General features: G+C 36.8%; 1 protein-coding gene across 3 annotated transcripts in view; it reads left to right on the top strand.

The window, feature by feature from the left end:
• Positions 1–15,205: 15,205 nt before the first annotated feature.
• ahnak (AHNAK nucleoprotein) overlaps positions 15,206–26,312 on the top strand; it is a 31,356-nt gene continuing 20,249 nt past the window's right edge. For all 3 annotated transcript variants that reach the window (XM_067457788.1, XM_067457789.1, XM_067457787.1), the window contains exon 1: positions 15,206–15,469. The gene's annotated coding sequence lies outside the window, so the exon portion shown is untranslated. The remainder of the gene's footprint in view (positions 15,470–26,312) is intronic.

Genomic DNA, 26,312 nt, shown 5'->3' with positions numbered 1-26,312 from the left:
ACACTGGTTTTGAGGATCTCTCCAAAATGCTAGGTTTTGATGGGCGTGGCACTGGAGACTTGGAAGTAAACGCCCACGGCTAGGATTGGATAAGATTTGCATATTTATTGAGCTTAAGCTCCCCTGTCAGTTCACATGAGTGAGGAGAGAGTGAGGGAGAAGCGGCAACCAGAATGATTTTCTCGATCACAGGGCTCATAAACGTCTTTATCAAACAAACACAATGATTTATTTCTCATCGACCCACGATTGATTGGACTATCATTTTTATATTACACATAGCCCACCGCAAAATCGGACGATATAAGCGCGAACCGCCCTGTAGATGTCAACTCGAGAGAGAGAATAGCAGAACAAGAACGGAATATAATGAGATTGCCGTGCTTTGTGTGCCCTGGCATATCTTGTCTGAGCCCAGCGTGCTAAAGGTATGTTCTGTTAGACACATGCACATAAGCAAAACGATCTATAACAATGCAATACTATTACATATAAAAACACGTTTTACTCACATAAGCGTGTTGATCCATTCCTGTCATCTCCAAATCCAGCATCATCCGGAGATTTGTTTACAAACGATCCCGCAGTGAAATAAAATTACGTGAACAGAACAAAACCCAGGCTCATTGGAAATACCAACACGATCTCATGGTCATGCGTATAAATAGTACGAGTTTGCAATCTCGTGGAATGTATACGGCAAAAAGAGTTTTGGCGTGCGTTTGGTAAGCGTTTTTTCGCGTGCATATGATACGCACTTTATGGCATGTGACACACTCTTGGGTAGGTTTAGGGTGGTGGGGTGGGGCGTTCGTATGTATAATATGCCATAAAGTGCGTATCATATGCACGCGAAAAACCGCGTACCATAAGCACGCCAAAACTCATTTTGGCGTATACATTCCACGAGATTGCAAACTCGTACTATTTATACGCATTTTCGTGAGATCCGTCTCGAAATACGTGACTCTGCCTACATCATGACTTTGCGTAAACATTGACGCGCCAACCTGATCTCACAGAATGAATATTTATAGCCTAATTGTATATTTTGGAGCAACTAACTCCACTCCTACCCTAAACCTACCCACTCTCAACAATATAAAACACGTAACAGTAACAGGCAAATAAATGTACAGTCACATGTATTTATTGCAAAACCTGACCAAAAATCTTTATAAAAGTATTAACTCATGTTGCATTCCAAGTCTTCTGAAGTCATACGATATCTTCATGTGAAGAACAGAGTTGATCTTAATGTTTTAGTTGTTGAAATGATGATTGCGCTCCTTTGCGAACAGAACACACACGCACTCCTTCATTCCTATTTCTAATTCAAATGATACACACAAGTTGAATGACGCGATCGGTCACGAGACACACGAGAGCCAATGGCATTTTACAATCGAAACTCACGTAATGACGCAATTGGTCACGAGACACACGACAGCCAATGATGTCAAAGCTGACGTGATGTTTCTTCCGGCGGCAATATTTGAAATGTATTATTAATCTTTGGCGGATGGACTGATCGCTTTTGGGGATTTTCTTCACACAAATCAATCGTTGGGCCTCGGAACACTTGGGATATTTGTACTTTCTGAATAAATTGTGCCTGCAGTCGTATCTGCCTGTTATGTCCTGTTTTTTATAATACACAAATGGATAGGTTTAGGGAAGAGTTACGCGTTCAAAATGCGTCTGAATGTGTGTGTAAATTGTTTTTTTGAAAATGTAAAAATGCAGAATGTTTCTTGTGATGGGTAGGTTTAGGGGCTGTGTGTGTGCGTGTGTGTGATGGGTAGGTTTAGGGGCTCTGTGTGTGTGATGGGTAGGTTTAGGGGCTGTGTGTGTGTGATGGGTAGGTTTAAGGGTAGGGGCAGTGTAGGGGGATAGAATGTAACGGCGTTGATAAACACTCAAAAAAGCGATTATGGATCTTGATAGCACGCCAAAATGGCATACGAATTGGCGTGTCATATATACGCCATTTCATGAGATCAGTCTGGGAATGGAGAAAAAATATTACCATTTAGCGCCTCTGGTGGACGTTTCACCCAAAAAGGTGCAGGTAAACGTACCTAGAGGTACATATTTCAGGTATTGCAAAAATGTAGGCAGAGTCACGTATTTCTAATGAGCCTGGGTTGACAGAACAACTCTGTCTCCCCCACGTGAGCTGGAACTTCATTCAAAATAAATGAAGTATCACACATTCCTAATATTATGATCCGAAGGAAGCTTGTGCAGCGACTTGGATGCCAGCCGAACTTAGCCCCGCCCACTTGGGGGGTATAATGTGTGTTATTTTGGCAAGGTTGCCTGCTAAAATTCGCACTCATGGGTCTATATATCACATAATAGTCGCTTCAACCCGCGGAAAACAACCCGCAGAAAAAAACGGGGACTTGGCAACACAGTGCAGTTGAGCTCTGTTGACATTTGACAATGCGTCGCTTCGTTGCTCTGATTGGTTGTAGGTCTATCCAATTGATGTCTTTCCTGGTTCGGTTGAAACACGCCCCATAATTACAGCCCAATGGAGCAGTTTCAGACTCATATTCTGACTAGAATTGAGTATGACCACGTCAGGCTAGCAGCGACTGTGTTCTTCCACAATATCTTGCTTGCTATCTTCCAAATGTTTATTGCTGCTGGCTTGTGATCGACCAAACAGCTCCATGAGCTGCTGGCCGGGGCTACTAAATTACATGTTCTATTGAGGCGGTGTTTCGTCACGCACTGACGTCAGTATGAAGCACAGGACTATGAAACTAGGATATTCTTATATTACCATGACCTTTTATATATCAAAAGCACCAAGGGAAAGTTGATTTCTCAATTCATCACCCCTTTCAAAAATAATTATTAAAGGGTTAGTTCACCCAAAAATGATTTAATTAATTACTCACGCTCATGTCGTTGGACACCCGCAACACCTTCGTTCATCTTCAGGACACAAATGAAGATATTTTTGTTGAAAGCTGATGGCTGAGATAGGCTTCAGAAAGGCTTCCATTGGCATTCAGTACATTTCCACTGCCCCACTTACAAGACCCATAAAGGCACTAAAGCCGACATTACAAGTCCATCTCACTACAGTGGCTGTACGATAATATTACAAAGCGACGAGAATAGTTTTTGTGTGCAAAAAAATCTTAATAATGACTTTATCCACCAAGATATTGTGTTCTGTGTAGGTCTCTGACATGAACTCACCTGGAACTCACGCGATAGCGGCGCTCCTCCTCTTCCGGGTCATGTATTCGAATGGTGGAGCTGCATCATATTCTCGCGCATGCGTCGAGTTCACGTCAATAACTTAGTGGATAAAGTCGTTATTTTGATTTTTGTGTGCACAATAACAATTTTCATCGTATTGTAAAATTATCGTACAGCCACTGTAGTGAGATGGACTTTGTAATGTCGTATTTAGTGCCTTTATGGGTCTTGTAAGTGGGGCAGTGGAAATGTACTGAATGCCAATGGAGGCCTTTCTGAAGCCTTTCTCAGCCATCAGCTTTCAACAAAAATATCTTCATTTCTGTTCCGAAGATGAACGAAGGTCTTACGGGTGTCCAACGACATGAGGGTGAGTAATTAATGAAATCATTTTCATTTTTGGGTGAACTAACCCTTTAAATGTATTCTGATAATGTGTATTTTATACCTTGGACATGCATATTTGAAAAGGACATTAACAGAAGCTAAAAAAATCTATATTAATTTTAAAAATATAATTGTTATATTGTTATATATAATTGTTTTTATTTTTTAATAATATTTATCTAAATATCTGCATTATTTTTCATTAACCACACTTTTTATTTAATTGCATAATTATAAGTATTCATATGCATAATTATTTGATTAATAATTAATTAATTAATTAATTAATACAGTTATATTTTTTTATAAATATATATTTTAGCTTCTGTTGTGAGGTTAATGAAAAATAATGCAGATATTTAAATAAATATTATTTAAAAAAATTTTTTTTATATATATATGTATATATACAGTGTACACACACACGCACACGCACACGCGCACACAATATATATGAAATATAAACTTTATCCAATTTATCCTTTTGTTATTCATTATAACTACAAAACAAAGCTTTCCAGACAAATTTGTGTTTAGGGAACAAAAACCAGTCAACTGATCAGTTGTGAAAAATTGTATTTCCTTTAACAACACAACTTTTATTGTTTGGCTGGATGGGTTTGCACTCATTGTGCGGATGTGGTGAGCATCAATGAAAGCTTTCAAACTTTATATTAGAGACTATGTACTCTCTGCAGTAAAGCTGTTATTTGATTTACATGTAAAAGCACAACCAAGAGTGCACATTTGAGATCACTTTGTTCTGATCTGTTTTGTTTTTTTTAAACTTCAAATAAAGTGTCTCCTCTTATCCCCTAAAGTTGATCACAGGACACACCCAATAAATTCATCCTCGCTGCCCCTCCTTGTTCTTTTCCCTTCCTTCGCTTCTTGGTATAGCACTGCGTGCATTGTAGTCATACGGGATGACTCACCCAGGGCCGGCTCTAGCTCTTTGGTTGCCCTAGGCGAGATGGAGTTTTGCGCCCCCCACCCCTCCACCCCACTCACTTTTATCGTCTCTATTTTTAATTCAGCACGTCTGTTTTCCTAGGCCTACCCCTAACCGAGAAGCACTTATTATTAAACACGTTCGACGCTTTATTTCCACTTTTCAAACATTTTCTCACTTTTTATTGAAAATAAATGCCTTTCCGATCTGATATGTGATGGAAAAAGGGAATAGAGCGAGTGTGGTAAAAGGCAGGATCGAACCTCTGATCGATCTGCATCAAATCTTTATGCCATGCGTCTTACCACTACACTACAGCCACTGTAAAGAATTTAGTGAACACGGCATATTTGTCTTTAATGTAAATAATATGGTATCTATCGTTAGGCTGCTCCAGTAAAAAAAAAAAAAATGAGGCCGTATTTATTTCCTTCCGACGGCACGTAGAGAGCGTTTGTACTTTTTATAACTAACGTGCATACGTTATCCATATTCATAACGAACTGGACTTTTGATATTTAAATGACATCCATGTAGGTTATTGTAGATTATTGTCAGTGAAGTCATGTTTGCAATACGTATAGTAATTATGTAGAAAACTAGCAAGTGATAGCTTGGTGACAATATTAATAATATGTATAAAATAAATATTAGTTGATAAGATTGATACTAAGTCATTTTATTTAGTTTGACATCTTATTGGCTGAGATAAGAAGACTAACCTCTATACTGGGCTTTCTTTCGATTTTTTTCCTTTCTCTTTTTCTCTTTTTCCGTCCCATGTGCACCCGCAGGTTTAGGCGCCTCATTTTTGATGAACGCGCAAGATGAGCACTTGCCTGACCTAACGCCTGAACCAGGGGCGAGGCTACATAAGGGCCAGGGTGGCACTGGCCCACTCAGATTGACGGCTGGCCCACCCAATCAGAACAGACAAAAAAAAAAAAAATTGTGATAGCAGAAAATAATATGCCTATGTGACAACACAAATCACTTAAACACGTACAAAAAGTTTCATTAAAAAATAGGGCTGTCAAATATGCTAATAACGCGTTAACGCAAATTCATTTTAACAGCACTAAATTTATTAACGCAGCGCGCATTTTCTGTTTGATCCGTGGCATAGCCCGTAGTTGGAAAAAGTGAGAGCAGTCAGACGCAGCAGCAAACATTAATAGGGAAAGAAAAGGGTTGACATTAATATTCTAAACCAAAAGTGTAGTTATTGCCTACATAAGCTACCACATAGCCTAAGCTACCACATTTTTTGTTTAACTTTTATTAGACTTCAGAAAGAAAAGTGCGTTTTTTTCACTGAGCACATTCTCTGCAGTCTGAGCGCGATGCACTGCAGCTCACTCTCGCTCATGTCTGAGGTAAATCATTAACACCATCACCGCTTACAGTACACCTGTTTTATTGAACTAAATACATTACAATCGGCTAAAACGAATGCACAGGTTACTTCCCTGAACAAGCGCGCTCCCGAGTCCATGTTCTTCACACTGTCCACGTAAATCGCGGCCCAGTTCGGCGTGCACACGCAAAATACCGGCAGTTCAATAGGGAGCGCGCGTCTCTTAAAGGGGCCGCACTATATTCCTACTCGTGGAGTATGGACCTCCTCAAGGTATGGTGTGGATCTGGTGCGCTCACTGGTACACATTACCAATTTTTCATACGAACTGTGCCCTGCTCTGAATTAAACTGCCAGTGTAAAGACTCCCTTTATATTCTTAAAATGAGAAAAATCACTGCTTACTCTTAATTTTTAAGTTTAGGCTTAAGAGACATGAACAATTTCTTAAATAAACATCTATGACCTTTGATACGTCTAATCTTCATGCTGTATTGATTATTATTGAATAAGTATGGTTTCACTAATAATAAATGTACATTTGCATAAAGCATGCATAGCATACTCATGTTGATTAGAGTATTAAAAACTTAATTTTAGATTTACAATTGCTAAAAATGTGCGATTAAATTGCGATTAATCACGAGTTAACTCATGACAATCATGCGATTAATAGCGATTAAATATTTTAATCGATTGACAGCCCTATTAAAAAATAATTACTGTAGAGCGAAAACATTTTCATATAGCTGACTTATTGCAGCAGCCAATCAATAAGCTTAGTAGTAATGTTTAGCCAATCGCGTATTGTTGAGGGGATGGGAAGATAAGTTTACGTCTGCTAGTGAAATAAACTTTTAACACGGGCCACGGTGCATAACACGAGACGAAATTCTCACAGGTTAAGCTGCAAATACATGTTTGATAACAGTTATACTGAGTTGCATTAGTTGACAAGAACTTGGTTATTCCATTTTAAAATGAACCCAATTACTGAACACTGATGTCTTGTTAGTGGTCATATAGCAGCACAATATCTATATTTGTCTTCCTTGCAATAGGCTTTGTAGCTGCTTGTTATAAATTAATTTTGCATATATGAATTATATGAATTTGTTGTCAAAAAATAAATCATATATAGCTTATATTTACTGTCAAGTGATTTTGTCCCATATTGTTTAATTTGTGTAATTTGAGAGTAGTCATTGAGGTCCACCCTATTCCACCAAGGTCCACTCAGTTAAAAATTTCTGGCCTCGCCACTGGCCTGAACTAATAATCAATAATCACCATCAATTCAATCCAATAATCAGGTTGATAAGTAATTAAACGTGTGGCTGAGGGGGCGCCCTATGATCATCATGTTTCATGAACATTATGTTGTATTTCGCTTGTTCCGATTCTATGCTTAATAGGAAGTAATGGGCGGCACTAGAGCGCGCTCGCGCCCCTAACACAATTGTCGCCCTAGGCGACCACCTAGCTCGCCTATAGCAAACGCCGGCCCTGGACTCACCCTGACACACCAACCCCGACTGCTGTTATTCACACTAGTTCATACAGGCAGACACACCTATGAGCCACTCACCAGGAAACACCCGTTCCCACATATCCTAGCATTGAAGTATTACAATATATTTCATGACTACTCCAGAATCGTTGGATAACTCACTTCATCCAAATGAAAATCATGCGATCCTCTTTTTTAGATTACAGTGACTAATCTCACAAATATGCATTTGCTCAAACTACAGAGCTTTGTTGCATTTGCTGTGGCAATTTCATGTCTTTTTTTTCCCTCACATGGTTTTGGAACTGGAAAGCATGACTGTTTTGTTCCTTGACATTCTTCGCCTGTTTGTGATCCAAAAGTTTTTATTGCATTGGGGAGACAAAACTCCTACACCAAGAAAGCAACAAGAGAACACAGGAACGCACGCACACTGTTCCAGTTGTTTCGAACTTTGGTCTGTTCTTCTAACTATTCCCAAGATGTCTAATAATGTTGTGAGGTTTTTAATATTGACTTCTGCAACATATTACTTGTATATTTCATGTGTATTTACTCAAAGCAGCTTACCACTCCTTCTTTACAAGGCAGACAGTATAACTTCTTTCTCGTTTGGTGAATTAATCTCCTGCTTACCATTACACAGCCCTGAATATGGGTGTGACACGTGGATTTGTTCAGTATGTGCCTCAGGGTTTTCTCTCTGCCTCTCTGTCTTTCCATCTATCTGTTTGCCTCAACACCAACCAACCACCCTCCCACACCAGAGCCACATATGCACACCTACGCTGTTTACCTGCATCTATAAGGTCTATAAGTCCTATAAGTCAGCTGAAACAGCCATTTAAATGAAGCAACCACAGACGTCTTACTCAGTCAAATGGGATTTAGACCTTGTGAAACACATTTTGTGAGATTATGGCAGGTTAAAATGAAGCAAAACTGAAAAGTGAGGGGTTTAGAGGAACATGTGATATGCTTGAAGGAAAGGCTGCTTTTTGACAAGGATGAATCATTGATTTGGTCGCTGCAGGGTAACTGCAGCAAAATAACCCCTTTCAGAAAAACATAAAACAGGAATAACTGAAAAAATGTCAACGGCAGGGTATATATGGAAAGTCAGATAAGTCTTCCAAGTCTTCCAGGTATCTCAACAGCCATGCAAATCCCGTGAAGTTCAATTGTTACTTCAGGTTAGGTATTCATTTCACCTTACTCCTGGGCCTTCTTTTTTTTCCATCTACAAACTGTACACAGTTGTGTGTGTGTGTGTTTTTTGACACTTGATTCATCACAGAAGGGCAGATACCAAATGTTTGGAGGTTTCTCCATGACGACAACTCCTTGGTCTTGGTCTTTTTAAAATGAATTTATTGATCAAATTTAGCACTCTTATGGTAATTTAATATTAATATGTAATTATAATTTATAATTTTTTTTTGTCATAAATCAACAGGAAAATGTTATAAAATATGACTTTTTGTTACAAATGACTTCATACATGTCCAGGACGCCAGGACTTACATCATGTTTACTAGGCATTTTGGGAGACAGTCAATAGGGAAATAAATTATATATCAATATATGAAATATATATTATTATGAAAATGTTGCCAATTATTATTCTGATTATTACACTTCTATTTTCATTATATGTTTGGCCCAAGAACACATTAATATTCCAATTAGATACATTGTATAGAATGGAACTACTCATTTATGGCAATTTTACTCACATATTGCATAAAGTAAAATTTCAAAACTAATTTATTTCAGTATATCTTATATAGTTGAGAGTAACCTTTATACAATGTTTGCTTCGTTGATTGGTGAGTTTTTTTAAAGTTTTTTTTTACATGTAATTTCATGTTATATGGACATAGCATAACATATGAATAAAAAATCCCCCCCCCCCCCAGTTTTTTCTTATGCTCTAGTCAATGCTGAAATGCTGAAATACTAAATTCAAAAACAGTTTTTCTACCCTCATTCTCAGGAGGTTAAGTTTACATTAAGACATATTTCCAAAGGCCATCACATATTATCTATCTCTATAATTCAAAGATCTTGCGTTATCTAGATGCAGATAATCCATCTTCAAAGGTTTGTGCTGTGAATTGCATATAACTTGCCTCAGTGAACAGTCTAATTAGAGTTAGTCTAATTACATTTAATTGAATACTGGATTTAAAATGTTCACAGCCTTTATTATTTGAGTTAATTAGAATCATTATTCAGTATTTTCTAATATTTCATGTATTGCGTTTGTCATTATGACCATCTATAATTTGTCTCTTTTCTTACTTTTCTTAAATTCATAATATTGACTATTAAATGAAAAATAGGAACAGCTGATAACAAACAGAGCATAACAATACAAAACATACATTCAAACACTGTTAAATATCAATCAAGATCTGGATTTTTGTAACAAATTCTTGTGATATTGTTCTAGTTTTCTTGAGAGTTCTGACTCATGCTTATATAACAGTCTTGAAAAAACTGATTGTATTTTTTTCTGCGACTGTTATTTTGTCATTTAGGCCTTGTTTGTAGGCTGTCTGGTCAGTTTGAATGAGCTCTTGTCTTTGTAGCTCGTTTAAAATCAATGAAGAAATATTTTTGTAATTTGTTGTAATGTGTTACACCTCATTTTAGATGTGCACACATCATTTTGTCAACATGTAATTAATTTACAAAATGAAACGAAACATTATTCAGTGTATAATGCTCAAAAATAGAGCACACCTAAGACACCGAGTCTTGATTGTTCTTTTTTTTGTTATTCTTATTCAATGATTCAATTAATTACTGCACTGATGTTTCATCAATCCAGCTGTCACTAAATTAGAATGAAACACTCCTCAGAGATTTACACTGGGTTTTCTATTTTGAAAATGCTATGCCCTTGTCAAAAAATCCTATTGGAATTTCACTTAGTCCTATAGGATCTTATTAGATTCTTAGAATCCTATAGGACATTCTGATTTATTTTAATGGAACTTCACTTTGTCCTGTAGGATCTTATTGGATTCTTAGAATCTATAGGACATTCTGATTTATTTTAATGGAATTTCACTTTGTCCTGTAGGATCTTATTGGATTCTTAGAATCCTATAGGACAATCTGATTTATTTTAATGGAATTTCACTTTGTCCTGTTGGATCTTATTGGATTCTTAGAATCCTATAGGACATTCTGATTTATTTTAATGGAATTTCACTTTGTCCTGATGGATCTTATTGGATTCTTAGAATCCTATTGGACATTATGATTTATTTTAATGGAATTTCACTTTTCAATGAAAAAACACAGAGATTGGCTTAATATTGTTATATAACCAAAGCAAAGCGTTTGCATAGAAAAACAATCACACTTTCAAATGAAATAATTAGGTTGCATTTTCCTATAATAATACAAAATACATTAATATAAAATACATATAAAAGTGCCACTTTGTCTCACTATCTAGTACAGGGGTGGCATTTTGCACCTATGAATGGCTCATATGACTAATTAATTTTAAATTCATGATTTAATATCAATGAGATTTTTTATTTATGTAATGTTTTAAATCTAGATGGTTTATGTAAATGATGTGTGACTGTGGCGTCATGCGCATGCGCGTTGGACATTCAAATCGCGTTCTTCAAACCACACTGGAGCAGAGTTGCCATGGAAACGGGGACTCGGAGTCAAACGAGCAGCACTTCCTCGACGCTGTTTTCACTAGTTTCAGGTGAGTTTAGTCCCTAAAACCACACAAATAATACACACAACTGTTCCTGACACCTTTCTTACGTTAACTGACACACTTCAATTGAATATTTACTTGATAGAAGTGTCTTCGGGAAAAGTCGGCATCTCAACTGTTTTCACAAGAGGGTAACTTAAGCTAACGCTATCAATTTGATCGATTGAGCCCTTGTTTATGAGAACTTGAGCTTTTAAATAAATCTTTATGTGAAACTTAAATGTTTTGATAGTTTTGTTAAGGTTTTGCTGCTAATTTGTCAATGGTACGTATCAAAAATCTAAAAGTATACACTGTAACATTACTGTTCATCGATGATGTCAGTTACATGGAGCGCGAAAATTAGCTGCAAACTGGTAAACAAATATTGTAAAAATGTTCTGTGATTTCAGGAGGGACAAAATAACCCATCTACAACAGAGGGGAAGATTCCCACATTTCTGGAGGAAGCTGCTGACAGAGCTGTAAGAAACGGGTGAACTGAGGAAGGTAATTTTAATGCATGTATTTGACATAATATTTGACATAATATCAGCATGATTTTAGTTATTTTCTTTAGCAACATTATACATATTAAGAAGGCTTTGGCATTCAAAACATAAGTGACAGTGAGCAATATTAAATTAGCAAGTAAACCTAAAAACACAAACCCTGTTTATATTAAAACAGGTCATAAAACTATTGAGTTTTACTGGTATTATCTATAGTGGAGATGAGTGTGATGAGGTTCAGGTGTGAGTAATCAGTATTCGGGAGAGGGAGTGCGCTGTGATTGGCTGGTGTGAGAACCTGGCAGATTTATAACAAATAGAAATTGAATTTGAATCTAAAATCGTGTTCTGTATTGTTAAAGAATTAGTTCACCCCAAAATTAAAATTTCCTGATAATTTCCATCGGTCATTTACTAAATAAAAAAAAGCATTTATATACCTTTTACCTCAAATGCACGACTTTGATGTTGTTTTCCCACTGCGTATTAAGCCGGAAAGGTCAGTGCTGACCAAGTGCCGAAAAACTCCATCTCATGTTCTCCTCTAACTTTAAAATTGTCCGACATTGTTGTTTTACCTTTTATTTTTGTAAAGGGTGTTTGATTTAGTCTTTGCACGTTTGTTTTAACACTGGGACGGTACTTCCACATACGTCACACGCGTGACCTTTCCAACGTAAAGAGGCCACAAAGCCTTACATCAAAGTCGAGCATTTGAGGTAAAAAAGTATATGTTACATGTTTATTTATTTTCTACTGAAGAATGAAAGACATGAACATCTTGGATGGCATTGGGGTGAGTAAAAGATCAGGAATTATCATTTTGGGGTGCACTAATCCTTTAATGTACATTCTTTCTGCTTTGCTTTTGGAGCCATAATAATGTATGGGTTGTGAAAACACTGAATGAATAGACATCATTGCACTTGGATATTATTATATGGTTCCTCGATAGTACAGTTAAGTATTCCAGCTAGCCGTGTGTTAATGTGGTGTGTATTCTTCTCATTTTAGCTCCTACATCCTTTTGGTCTGAAGGTCAAGACAGAACCAAACCAAAGCTGGACTGTAACCTGCCGGCCTGTACGGCAGACTTCACACTGACAGCTGCTGGCATGGATGCTGCATCACATGTTTTTGACACTTTTCCACCTAGAATGTATTCGTCCCCCACCAGGAGACTTCATGTCTTCATCTATTGTGAGTGGATATCATTTTAAACATTATTTTTTTTAAAAAACACTAATTTCTTCTAATTTTTATTGTGTAGTATATGTATTTTTTCGTAAAAAGAAAATAAAATTTTAGTAATGTTTTTAAGTAATAAAGTAATTAATTGTTAAGTAATGTTGTTATAATATAATCCTGTTAATTTATGTACAGTATAAATTGCAAACGTATGCTTGTTTTGGGCACATGTTTACAGCTTATAGACATTTTAGTGGAGGAAGATGCTGTGTATTTAAAGGTGCTTTAAGTCATTTTTATTTGTACAATGTTATTTTTGTATATAAATCATTATTACAGTGGATCAAATTGCTATTTTTTTATCTGTAAATTAGCAACTGAATTTTTTAACCATTGCACAGCACCACTTTATCACCAATAATTTACAACTTTGTAGATTATTATTTCATGTCACATGAGAACACATGCAAGTTTATATTTTTGTTCAGATTATGTAATTTCTGTAATAAAGTTTGTATCATAGAATGGTAACTTCTTTCTGTTGTTATTTTGTAGATGTTTGTTGTAACTTAATTACTTAAATGTACTTCAAGATCATTTAGTAAAACCGTGGTTACACTGTAGTAATACAACCAATTTATGGCACATGATCCATGTTTTTTAAAACCATGTTTACTGCAAAAAAAAACATGGTTGCTGCAGTCATGGTTACAATGGTTTTACTGTAGTATTACTACAATATAACTGTAGTAAAACCATGGTATTAAAACCATGGTTGTTAAAAATACCAGTTACTACAGTAATTAAAACTACAGTTTTACTATAGTATTACTACAATATAACTGTAGTAAAACCATGTTTTTTAATTAATTTTATTATTTTTTAGTTAACCTAACTATGACGACTTCCACTCTGAGAAACCCGGAAATGTGAAAAGGGTCTAATTCTACTTTTTTTTCATTCTTACAGTGAACCAAGTATCCAGACATATTAGCCTTGGTACATTTTGCTATCTTTGCTGTGTCCGAATATGCCTTCCCTACCATGTAGAAAGCAAAGATAGCAAAACCGTGTGTGTGCGTGCGTGCATGCGTGTGTGTGTATGTGTGTGAGAGAGAGAAAGACCCAATTGGATCCAATAAAATCCTGTTAAAATTATCCTACAGAATATGTATGTATTGTCTTATAAGACAATTCTCAAAGAATCCTATAGGAATCAGATAAGAATCTTAAAGGACAAGACATAAATTATCCTATAAGATTATTTCTAACGGAATCCTATAGGAATCAGATAACATTTGGAATCTTATTGGAATCCTTTAGGATTTATCCTATGGGATATTTATGTATTATCTTATAAGACAATTCCCAAAGAATCCTATAGGAATCAGATAAGAATCTTAAAGGACAAGACATAAATTATCCTATAAGATTATTTCTAACGGAATCCTATAGGAACGGTTCCAAAATATGATAGAAATTTTTAATGGAATCCTGTACAGATTTCCATTAAAAATCCTTAAGGATTTTTTGACAAGGGTGGAAATTATGCTGGACTAGCGAACAGAACAGATCCAGTGAGTTGAACATCTTTGTTTTTTCTTTGAACATCTGGTTCAAAACTCGATTATGCTATGCAAAGTAAAATTCTAGTATCTGTTGCATGAGCACAATAACAGACTATCAACAATCAAACGGCCTAGAAAACTATTTAAATAAATTAACAGATAGTTGTAATTTGTTGTAGGCCATATGTGTTACGTGTTATATGGAGAGACATGCACAAACATAATTTTACAAATGTACTTGTCTGCTTACTTTGTAGCCTACCCTTTAAGAGATCATGTGCCACCATCTCATGTGACATTTTAAATTACACAATAGGGCACTGGGGCTAGTTGTCACAGTTTTTCTACTCCTGGCAATTTTGTTGTTGTATTATTATAAATTTTTTGTATTATTAGTTACATTTTTGGTGTGTGTGTGTCTATTTCTGTACAGGGCAGGCACATGCCTTAAAATCTTGACTAAAAAACAAAAACAATTCAAACGTTATTGTCCAGGATTTGTTTTATTTTTATTATTAAACATGTTTCATGTGATAATTACAACTTGTAAAAACGTTTAAAAATGTGCCAACTTACACTAACCTGATAATTAAACGGACTCTTGTTCTTAGTTCAACCTTAGTTTTAATTTGATTACAATCCACATTGTCGTGCTTTATCGCTGCGTTAAACCTGCATGCCACTCAAACAGTAGGTGGGCTGGACTAAAATTATAAGGGTCCACTCCCTACTACACTGATACCCCCGCCCTCTTCTCCACTGAAGAACTCCACAGCCCTAGCCCAAACTCTGCCATTCTCCATAGCCCGGAGTTACAAGCGCACTGAGGAAAAGAAATAGTACGAAAGTGAGAGGAAGAGAGAGAAAAGTAACTAACAAAGCAAGAAAATCACAAAGAGAGACTTCAAGCATCGAGAAAAACGAGAGTACACGAATACGTCAAAGTTTAGTTTGGAAAGCGTGGTGGAAAACTTTTCTGGGCTGTGGCAGAAAGCTGTGGACCGCGGATGATGCCAGAGCAAAGGTGTTGAAGGTTCCAGGTACGTTTGTGTGTCTCCTGAGGTTAATTAGTTGTGCAGTTCTGGTGTGCGACGCTCACGTTGCATAAAGTAGTTTCCTAGAGACGTCTCTGAAATTAAAATATTATTAATTATGTCTAATAACGAAACATATTTGCTTATTTGGTTCTATGAAAGTATATTATGTCACAAAATCTCAAAATTATCATCCGTATTGTTGAACGTACATGAAGAGGGTTGGGTGGGTGTGTAGCCTACATGCTCAATTGTCATCTGTTGCGCACGTTTTATTCCCAACAATACTAAAGTTTGCTTGCGTTCACAATCCAGCGTTTAGTTGACCTGCTAAATCACTCAGAAAAAAAAGGGATTTATATTTAAGGCAAATATGCTAGGTTTTGCATGTCATGCAAAATATATAGGCTACCCAAGTTAAGAGAGTGAGTGCAACGTGGATAGCTTGTCTCTGACTTGGAAAAAAAGTAAAACAAAAAAGAACGCTATACTCTATATATTATTATTTCCCCCCACACGACATATATGCATGTACAGTGACATAAATTCGTTACAAACTTACACAGTTTTTATTTAATTTTTTTATATTTCCTCTTTAAATTATCATTATTCTGCCATACCAAATCTGGTCATAGCTCACGATTTTTGGTCAACGTCAGCACATATTCTTCACTGTGGGTGAATTGTTTTCTTGTATTTGTCTGCTTTATTATACGTTTTGTTGAGATTTTAATTGGTTTTGAACATTCTTCTTATCCTTAAAACAACCTAAATGTGTATGTTTAAATGCAGTTTTGAAATTCTGTTCTATTTTGCCTTGATTTTCTTAACCTGGATCCCTGGTCTGGGTGTGGGCAGTGAGTAAGAGGGGGTGAAGGGAGGAGGGGGTAATGGAATGTAGTGGTTTGGAAAGACTTACTAATTGAAACCAGGTTTGAAGCACAGAGGGGGAAAGCAAGGCTTGCTATGGAGCAGAAAGAATAAGGTGTTTTATTCACGCCAGACTGCGGCATGACTTCAGTTATGGAGCTGTTTTGCAGTAGGATCACTGAAGGTTTTTTATATAATAAAATAAGAGTGTGAAAGGAATGGATTAAAGAGAGCAAGTCGGACATAAAGGGGAAAGTTGCAGATAAGTGCTGAGTTTGGAGCTGTCTATGGAGTGTTGACATCTAAAAAGCTGTCTTGCAGTTTATCTGATTTAAGATATATTTAAAAAATGTTCACAAGCAGATTTTTCACATTTGGAGCCCATCCCCCTTCTCCTGCCACACCCAAAGCTTTCTTCTGTTTTGTCAGAACAGATGACTCCATAGCAGAATAAAGCAGTCAGACAGTAATATAGTACTATGTTAAAGCTGTATTAAAGTAATTATATTGAAATTGTTTTCATTTAAGTCTTTTGTTTTATTTTTATAAACTTGAAGTTTGGTGTTACGTTTTCCCCCCAGTTTATTTCTTCTGTGGTTGCCTCAATTTCAGCAATCTCTATCAACCTTGGTTGTATTTGAAGGTTACAAAGTGTTTGGCTTAAAACAGAACAACAAGCTTCTTGCTTAGGCTATCTTGATTGGTACTTGATTTGAATGTTGAGTAGAAACAATGTTTGGAGGCCTGTGTGTCTTCATCTGATGTGTGATTGTCCTGGAGGTTTACAGTGGAGGCACAACTTTCTCCTCCTCCTCCTCCTATGTGTTGATAGGTCAGATAATGGTGTGCTTCATAGTACCTTCTATTCCAGTGTGAAAACGGAAAGAGTCTGGACTTGTGCACACTTCCTTTGTCGTTTCCTTAAAGGCTTGTCAAGGACTTGTGATGGGAACGCCAAGGAAGGAGTGGCGGGGTGTTTCATTCTCTATTTGCTTGTTTTCTCACGTCTTGAATCTTCATTTATTTATTTTTTCTAAAGTGTACAGGATGAAAGAAGTCAACTCTCCGTGAATTTGTGATGATTATCCATCACAGATAAGTTGTCAGTTACACACAAGATTTCTTAGATAATACCTTTCAGGATGTAGGGATCATTTGAAGAAGTATGAAGTCTGAAGACTTTGTTGCATTATCTTGGTACACATTTTCCTGTTCAGACAGACCCTGGAGTTATCATCATTCCATGGTTGAGAAATACTGGCTTGTAGCTAGAACAAAGTTGGACAATACATTATGGCTTTGCCAATATGGTTCTGAGTCAGAGTCAGGCATTCATATTTCATCATTTTCCTTATTGACAGAGTTGTTGTAACACACAGTCTTGCACAAATATACCTTAATAGATAGCAGAGTTGCAAGTTTTACAAGTTTTTTTTAGCCCTTATCTATTTTATTTTGTGCTAAAAGATTTATTTCGCATATATGTACGGCACACTTTTTATTATTAATATTATATTTTTCTTTAAAATAATTATAATCTCCAGATGATCCCATTTGCTGCCTTAAATACTTTTAAATACTTTTAATACTTTATAGTATTATGTTCTGTGAATTAACTTTCATTATTATTTAGACATTTTGTATCATGCTTGTAATTTTGGACATCATATTATTTTTCTATTTTGTATGTGTGCCAACGACACATGCTAGACTGTAGTTCCATTGTACTTCTGCAATCCAGTTGGATTGCTAGATTACATTTGCTGTTGTGCTTGAAATAGAAGATACGGTCTGCATTTGATTAGGATCGCATGACAGTAAGATGGTTAGTCCGTTTATAGTTTATAAGCTTCAATTTCCAAGGCTGTTCATTTTGGTCTGACATTAATGCTTCAATTATGTGTGAGTCCTCTTGTTTTCAGAAACGGCTACGTTTAGGAATCACAAACCATAATTTACTGGGGCAACAAGTAAATAGGTTATATTATAACCACAGTGATGCATACATCGCATGCACTGACTTCCATGACATGTAGCAATTGTTTCCAATTGTTAACTAGTAGCTACACCTGTCATTGCTGATTGATGTAATGGATTACATATTGATTTTGGTTTCTGCATTTGAATTGAACAAACCTACAGATTAGTGCAATTAGAACATGTTAGTGACTGTTAACTACTACATTCAGTATATAGTTCTTACCCAGCAATTGGGTTGTCTTAAGCAACATTTAACCCAACCACTGGGTTAAAACAACTCAACCACTGGGTTAAAACAACTCAACCATTGGGTTAAAACAACTCAATTGTTGGGTCGGTGCATTTTCAAACCAACTTGGGTTGTTTTTAACCCAGCATTTTTTAGAGTGTACCAATCAATAATATACAGATATTGTAGTGACTCTACATACATATTCTTGGCTCCCAGTGACTGACAGAGCTGCATGTGACGATACTTGCATTGTTTCAAAGTTGCGTGCTTATATTTGTGGAAAAAATAAATTACACACAGAGGGCATATTTTATTTATAATTCTAATGCATTCAGAAGTATTCTCTAAGGTGATTTGATTATCTGCATTTATTGACGTAGACTGAACGTTTCACTACAGCTCGAACTACATCACACCATTTCAGTAATGTAGTTATGCATCTACTTGTTTACAACAGCACAAGGAGACTGCAGAGGTTAGATCATTCTAGGCACAGTTTACTTGAGTTTATTTCTAGTTGAATTGTAGATGAGCAAAAAGTTGGGAACTGAGTTATTTGTGCGTTTCAAACCACATGCCTTTTCACTTCTACAAAACCCTTGGCAGTGCTGTTTCAGACCTAAATATAAAACCATCTGATGGCGAATTAAATACAACGCACCCTGAGCTGGTTACCTTCCCATCAGTCATCACCATATATTTGATTGCTGACTCATATCCTTTGACTCAGTTTGGAAAGCCTTGTTTACAGGATAAACAAAAAAAGTGACTCAATGTGAATACTGACAGCCTTTATTATGTACCAATAGAGCTTTCTCTAACGTTTCGGTAATCAACATATATTTAGTGTAATTCACAGCACATTTTTTATGGTGTTATATTTTTGATCCCAATTTGTTCCTGTAAATAGTTGATATTTCCACAATAAGACTGAAAGCGTATGTCCTTGCACGAGAGTTTGGTCACTTTGTGGGTTTGAATTGAGTCCGCGTGGAAGTAAAAGTGGAACTTAAAACCAAATTGTAGTTATCCCTTTTTATGTATGAGCGCTTGCTTTATGTCATAGTTGCCTGCCTCTTGCAAGGAAAATGAATGATGAGCATTTAATGGAGAAATATGACTTACACTTGTCACAATAAAAAGTATCCTATAATTTGCTTTGGAGAAACGTGTCTGCTAAAGGGCGACCAAGCGTCTCCTGTAAGCAAAGCCAGAGGCCACAATTTATGTTATTGCATTGTGTAAAGGCTGACTGTATGTGCGTTTATCTCTTATTAAATATTACGACACTTTAATGGAAAAAGTGTGGCATTAAACGCTTGCAGTGGCTTTTCTATAATTAGTGGTCTGGTTGTTTGCCCAACAATTCTATCACTTATCAAACCCACGGCATTGCTAAACCTTTACAAATGTGAGCTCGTGCACGACTATATAAATCTTCATTTACATTGGAGAAATGAGACCTTTTCAACCATGCAAACAACCATTTTTATGACTACTTTTGCTGTGCATTAATCAGTGTCATGAGGGGCTTCTGTTAGTCTTTATGAATTTGGAAATTGGCTGGCTCCCTTCTTTTAATGAATTAAGAAAAGGATCAAGTTTCCTTGCTTCATCGGGTGTTAGTAAGTGGAAACTTTGAAAGAGTACCCTGTTTTTGTACCCAGCTCAGACCCACTGGGTGAGTTAAGTGGTTGGGTAGAGAGTAGGACATTGCTTTGGAGTTAGTCACTGCAGGAGAGGCTGGGCTCTCTTCCAGTTGGCCTGACGGCTCTATCAAGGAATGCGTGTGACTGGAGGCCTGGGTGGGGCTCTGAGCTTTCTGTGCGCTATGTGCGGGCTGAGAGATGGTGTGCATGTAGGTTTCTCTTATTGTGCGAAGGGCGTGTCCCCAGCTTTGGATTTGCAGCGTTTGCCGCCTGTGTTGTGCCATAAAGTCTGCTCTTTTTAGATTTGCACAGTTGTTTCCAAAACAACCTCAGCCAGATGGAAGCATTGCCGTGTCGTCTGACACATCTTAGACCTGTGATTATGGTCGCGTTTGGTTCTAAGCACCAGTTTTTCTCATGCACGACAATATGTAAGGATATTTATTCTGTTAAATTGAGTGGTTGCAAAGCTTTTTAAAGCTAGATGGCATTGTTTAACTCTTTTGTGAATTCAATATGGTTAAAACCTTGTTAGTAAAATGTGTTTGTAACCAGCGGTTTTGTTGGGCTAGCTCCACCTTTAGCGAGGTGACAGCAAACTTGATACAACTAAGTGCAGGGCTCGTAGATGTCACCCGTTTGAGTGTACACAGCTGCTCTGCCAAATGTTGTTCTTTGCAAACAGTGTGACAGCCCCGTCCAGACTGGCCTTTATCACAGCGAGCTTATGACTATTTCAGTCACAGCTCAGAAATAACCGTCTGTTAATGAAACAACAGGGTAGCGATAGGTTCTAGCAATGGATTCCCAAATAATAGGTTGGAACTTGGCAAAAGAAAGTGATGTGTTTTCGTTACTCCTAATTCAACCCCTTCAGAGAAGCAGCCCATTTTCAAGACGGATTGTGCTTTTGTAAATGTTTAGAGCAAAGTTTGTCCATTCTTTTTAGAATGGGACTGAGAGGTACATTGATTATAAGTTTGGATAAATATTCTATTTTCTTGGGATGGCTTTAAATGAACGCTTTTGCTGTCAAGAGTTGTTTTCTAGCAGAGTAAATAACAGTGGAATAGCACTTGGGAAAATGTATATGAGGGCAGGTCCCCGCAAGCATGTACCTGTCTGTGCTGATCCCAGCATTGTTTGGAGTGCTAATGTTACATGAAGTATTTTCATGCTTTTCTGCTCTAGGGGAAACCTCTTCAAGTGACCACAGCTGTGAGCTGACTTTAGGGATTAAAATATATATATATATTAGTCTTACTGAAACCACATTTCATTGAACGCACGTGCATCTTATCTTGCCATGCATCATTGCTTGCAATGCATCATTGCTTTAAATGCCTGAAAGACACGTTTAAGTAAAGGAAACAAATTCTCAACATTTCTTTAGCCTAAACCAAAAGGCTTTAAACAGATATCTCTTTGTCCTCAGCCTCCTCCATGCAGAAATTATCAAAAGGGAATGATAAATTGGACTGGGAGCCACGGGACCGCTTCAAAGGCCATGAAGGACAATGCACCACTTTAAAGATTTAAATAGTGTATATAAGAGCTGATGGCACTTGCATACTCAAACTCAGTAGTTTTCTGTCTTTGATAATTCCTCTTTGAGTCGAGGGAGAATTTTATTTGTTGTTTTGTAAGAAGTCATTTGACTTGGCCATGCCAAAAGCCTTGCATGACTTTTAAACGATTGACACTGATCGACACTGATCAGTTTTGGTTAACTAGTTACATTATTTGAACAAATACTGAGTGGAGCAAATATTGAAGTGTTTGACATAGAGGAATTGTTGCCCGCGTGAATTGGCCATCTAAACCTTTTCATTACATGGAAATAAAAAGACTGATGCGCTCCCCCTTTTTTATGTGTAAGATAAGAGTGGATAATGACTTTGATAATTTGGTTTCTGTGAAATTAAATGAGTGAAATGACTGTGTACTCCAGTGTCTTCAGTCATACCATGTGACTTGTGGGGCATTTAGGCTAGCAAATGAGGATTTGCACATGATGTTTGCTTTCCTGTGAGAAACTTGCATGAACTTTAATTTTGCTTGTGGCAAGTGACAGTTTCATGGCATTGGCATGGTAACTATGAATGGCTTTCTGCATCTCGCATAGTTTTAGTTTACAGTCATCTTGAATTTGTTCCTGACATCCGACATTGCAAACAAAGGTGTGAGAATTAAACACAGTAAAATCTGAGAATGACATGCGATTTCACTCTTTCTGTGACTGCTCAAACAGATTCCCAGTATTCAGATCACAGGGTGGATTTGCAGACATGTGAGGATGAGTTTATTTTCAGGGAGTGATGGTAATTGTATTTAACAATAGCTAGGCCTACTTAGCAAACTTGAAATTCAAACACAAAGTTAATGGTGTGTTTCTGCCTAGTTGGCAAAAAGTAGTCTGACAATTATTTAATAGAAACATCCAGAGGAAATGTTTAAGCTTGTGCAGACACGTATAAGCTCCTGTCTTTGGTACTTGCTAAAGAAAACGCCCATGATGTGTGCTCATATTGTAACTGTTTCAGTCGCTGTCGCCCTCTTAGGGCAAACCAAAGTATAAAACCAACTAGGGTGGGGCTGCATTTTTGAAGGAAAAGGGAAATAAGTCTGCCTTATTCACTAGCTTAAGGTCTCGAAAACTATGCAAACGAAACCTTTTATATTAAGAGCTTTTTTTTACTTTAAAAGATAATAGAGTGGTTGAGTTTAATTCCTTTTCCACAGAATGTAGGTTTTGTAATTCACCATTTTAGATTTTGTCATCTGACTATTTGATGCATGGAAATATTGACTTGGAAATATTACATTTACCACTGATTTCATTCACAGTATATAGGAGGCAGGAGAGAGTTAGAGCATTAGCCTTGGCAAAAAAAAAAAAAAAAAAGCCTTGCAAAATTTACTTTAACCCTGAGAGGATGAGGGAACTACTGTAAATTTTGCAAGTTTTTTTTTTTTTTTAAATCAATTTGTGAGGTAAATGGTTATGTCAGATTAAATTACTGTGCATTCAAACCTGTTAAACCGATCGAACAGGATTTAAATAAAATTGTAGTAGGTACATTCTAAATTGCATGTACCTAAACAGCAATGCAACTTTAGTCCTTTGTAATTATTTCAGATTTCCACTTATTTTAATGTTCCACCTTAAATTCCACCTTGAGGGTTGCACAACCCTACCTACTGTGACAAGTCAACATTGGGAAGTGAAACTCCTCATGCACATTTTTCTTCTCTCAGTGTAAAGAGCTGTACTTACCCTAAGTCTAGCTTGTCAAGACACTGGTTGCGGCAAATATACTTGCCTGAAACAACATATTTAATTATATATTAATTAATGAAAAAAAATACATTATCCATGTTAATTTTTCAGATGCCTTTAGTGTGAATGCTTCTAGTGCTCTCAGACTATCTCAGGAGGCACTCGGTGTTTGAAGTGTGGTTGGCGTATAACTGGTATAAAACATCAGCTATAAGACCAACTAGAAGCTTCTGCTTATCAGTTGCTTTGACAGTGGACTGAATGAAAGCATAAGCCTTTCAGAAAGAACTACTGGGCGTATGTTATGTCACCTAATAAGATTCATGGGCTAAACTGTTTCTTTTCAAATCTTTTTTAGTAAATTACCCATACAATCTAGTTGTTTCCTTTTTGCTTTTGTGTCAATGTCTTGCACACTATATTATGTTGCTCTTTGTTGCTATACGTTGCTATAGCTTGGTCTGCTTAAAAGGTCCTCATTTTTTATTTTTAACTTAACAGTTCACAAAGATTTTCTCTTTCATTGCTGAAGCCTTGTAGTTGCACAAAAAGTATTATGAAGTATCTGTTTGTATGTCTCATAGCAGATCATATGATTTTGAATAAGAGCCATATACTTTAAGAAGTTTCCCTCCAAATATTACTCTGGTAGTGTCATGGTTTATACTCTTGTGAAAGCTAAAGGATGTCTCTCATATGGTTGTGTGAGATGTACCTACTGTGACACAATTAATGTATTAGCCACTGGTTTAGTGGCATGTTTTATGTGCCGCTGTTGCCTCTGATTGTTCCACATCAGTCATGGATGCAGATGTGCCCTTTTTCCCATTCACAGAGTTTGCTCCTCCAGTGATGCATAATGAGGAATCTGTTACAGAGAATTGAATTGCTGAGTTGTGAAAAGAATTGCTGCACAAATAGCACTGTAGATCATATGGTTTTTAAAAGAAGAGTGAAGGAAAAAGGAACATGTTAGTGGTACAGGATTGTTGAGTGCAGGGTGTGGCGTCAAGTTAAGAGGCAGAATGTATAACATGCTGGGAGTGAAATAATAAGCTTTTGCAATGCTTGCTAGGGAGTTCTTGAGTACATAGCACTGTAGGTTTCCCCCGCCTCTGTTCATAAATACTGACTTTAGCCAACAATAATAAGGATTTTTTTTTCTTCTGGCTTGGGTTTCACAGCTTCCATGTCTCATGTTTTGCATTTCACTGAAATTACATGCAGAGATTTCTGATATCTACAAAATGCTAAATATCGTGCATTATGCTTATGCACGTGTGATACGATGGCAAAAAGCATTTCGAATTGAACAGCCTGTGACAGTCACTGTGGCAAGCAGCTAGGCGAGAGGCCGTGAGAGCGGGCCGGTGGCGAATGATAATGAGCGCTAGCTGCGTGCCACACCGTTCTCGTCTCACGGCGGAGTGACTGGAGTATAAAAGGAGGAGAGAAGACAGTGGAAGACGAGAGAGGACCAGGACTGGATTTATTATTTTTTGTTTACGTTTTGTTGTGTGTTTGCAGGGAGTGGTCCGTTAGGGGCTGCCCGTGTTTTATTATGTGTGTGCGGGCATTTGTCCGTGAGGGGCTGTCTGCGTTACTTTTGTTTTGTTGAATGTCCGGTTCCCACCTCCTTCCTTCCCATCTACATACCCCATTACAGTCACAAAAAAATCTTATATGAAAGCCATGTCGTTTTTCATTGCATGGCTCAGTGTTGTTTTTTTCTTTTCAGTGCTGTTAATAATGTTAAGGCAGTCTAACCCCTTAATATTTTGAATACCTCCAATTGTCCTTTAGAGTAAGTAGAATATTTTGTGCACAATTCAAATGGGTCGCAAAAGTGTTTTGGTCTGTGCTGTGGTATCAAGGGAAGACAGACTGTCTCTCTCAAATGATCTTTTCTGTCCTTTCTGGAGAACAATGGTCAACATGGACTTGAAACCAGGCCTCTTTCTCCCCAATAGAAACCATATTTAGTGGGAGGCAAGTGTTATTTATAATTTAGGGGGGAGGGAATGTTCTCATTCTAGAAAGTAAACAGAATTTCTCTGTCCATTATGATGATTTTTTTTTTTCTTCAGAAGAAAGACTGTACATTGTAAAAGCATATCTTCTAAAGTTGAATTGCCATCTTTTGGAATTTATTTGCATATAGATAAACCTATAACTAATATAGACGTAGACTAAAAGCAATAACTGTTTAACTTTTTTATTTGTATTCTTAAATAACCATAAACCTTTGCAGTTCCTTGACCATTGCTGAAAGACGAAAAATATTTACATTTATATAATTCACTTGATCATTGTTAGTTTCAGAAATAGTTGAGTGTTGCACACTGGCTATCAATATTTTTCAGCATTGTATTCACATTTTAAGTGTGTGCATTCCTTCAGTAATCCATTAAAGTCGGGGTCAGGCTTTTTTTAGAAGGGGGTATATTTATTTTCAAGGGAGCATTCAGATTACTTGAGTAACTCTTGTACGTGATCCCAGCCACCCAATTTATTATCTCATGAGACAAAGCTTCTTTCCATTTCATTCTACAGATTTGAATTTAGTCTTGGCTTCAACAGCATTACATTTTGCTGATGTACTTTTATTGCATCCAGTTTCTCATGGTTTCTTCAGATCCTAGTGAAATGCCGGATCTAATTAGATATCATAGCTGTTATTTTATTTTATATTTATATGTTGGCATTGCTATTACATGTTCATTCTGAGATCATACAATAAAATAACATTTCAAATCGTAGTACTGTGGCACTGAAATGTTTTGGCCAAAGTGTTTTCATAATTAAAATAAACTAGAACTTTATTTGCCAATGTTTAGT

The sequence above is a fragment of the Pseudorasbora parva genome, chromosome 11 (genome assembly GCF_024679245.1).
Source record: "Pseudorasbora parva isolate DD20220531a chromosome 11, ASM2467924v1, whole genome shotgun sequence".
NCBI lineage: Eukaryota > Metazoa > Chordata > Actinopteri > Cypriniformes > Gobionidae > Pseudorasbora > Pseudorasbora parva.
This window is presented reverse-complemented; position numbering and strand designations above follow the sequence as displayed.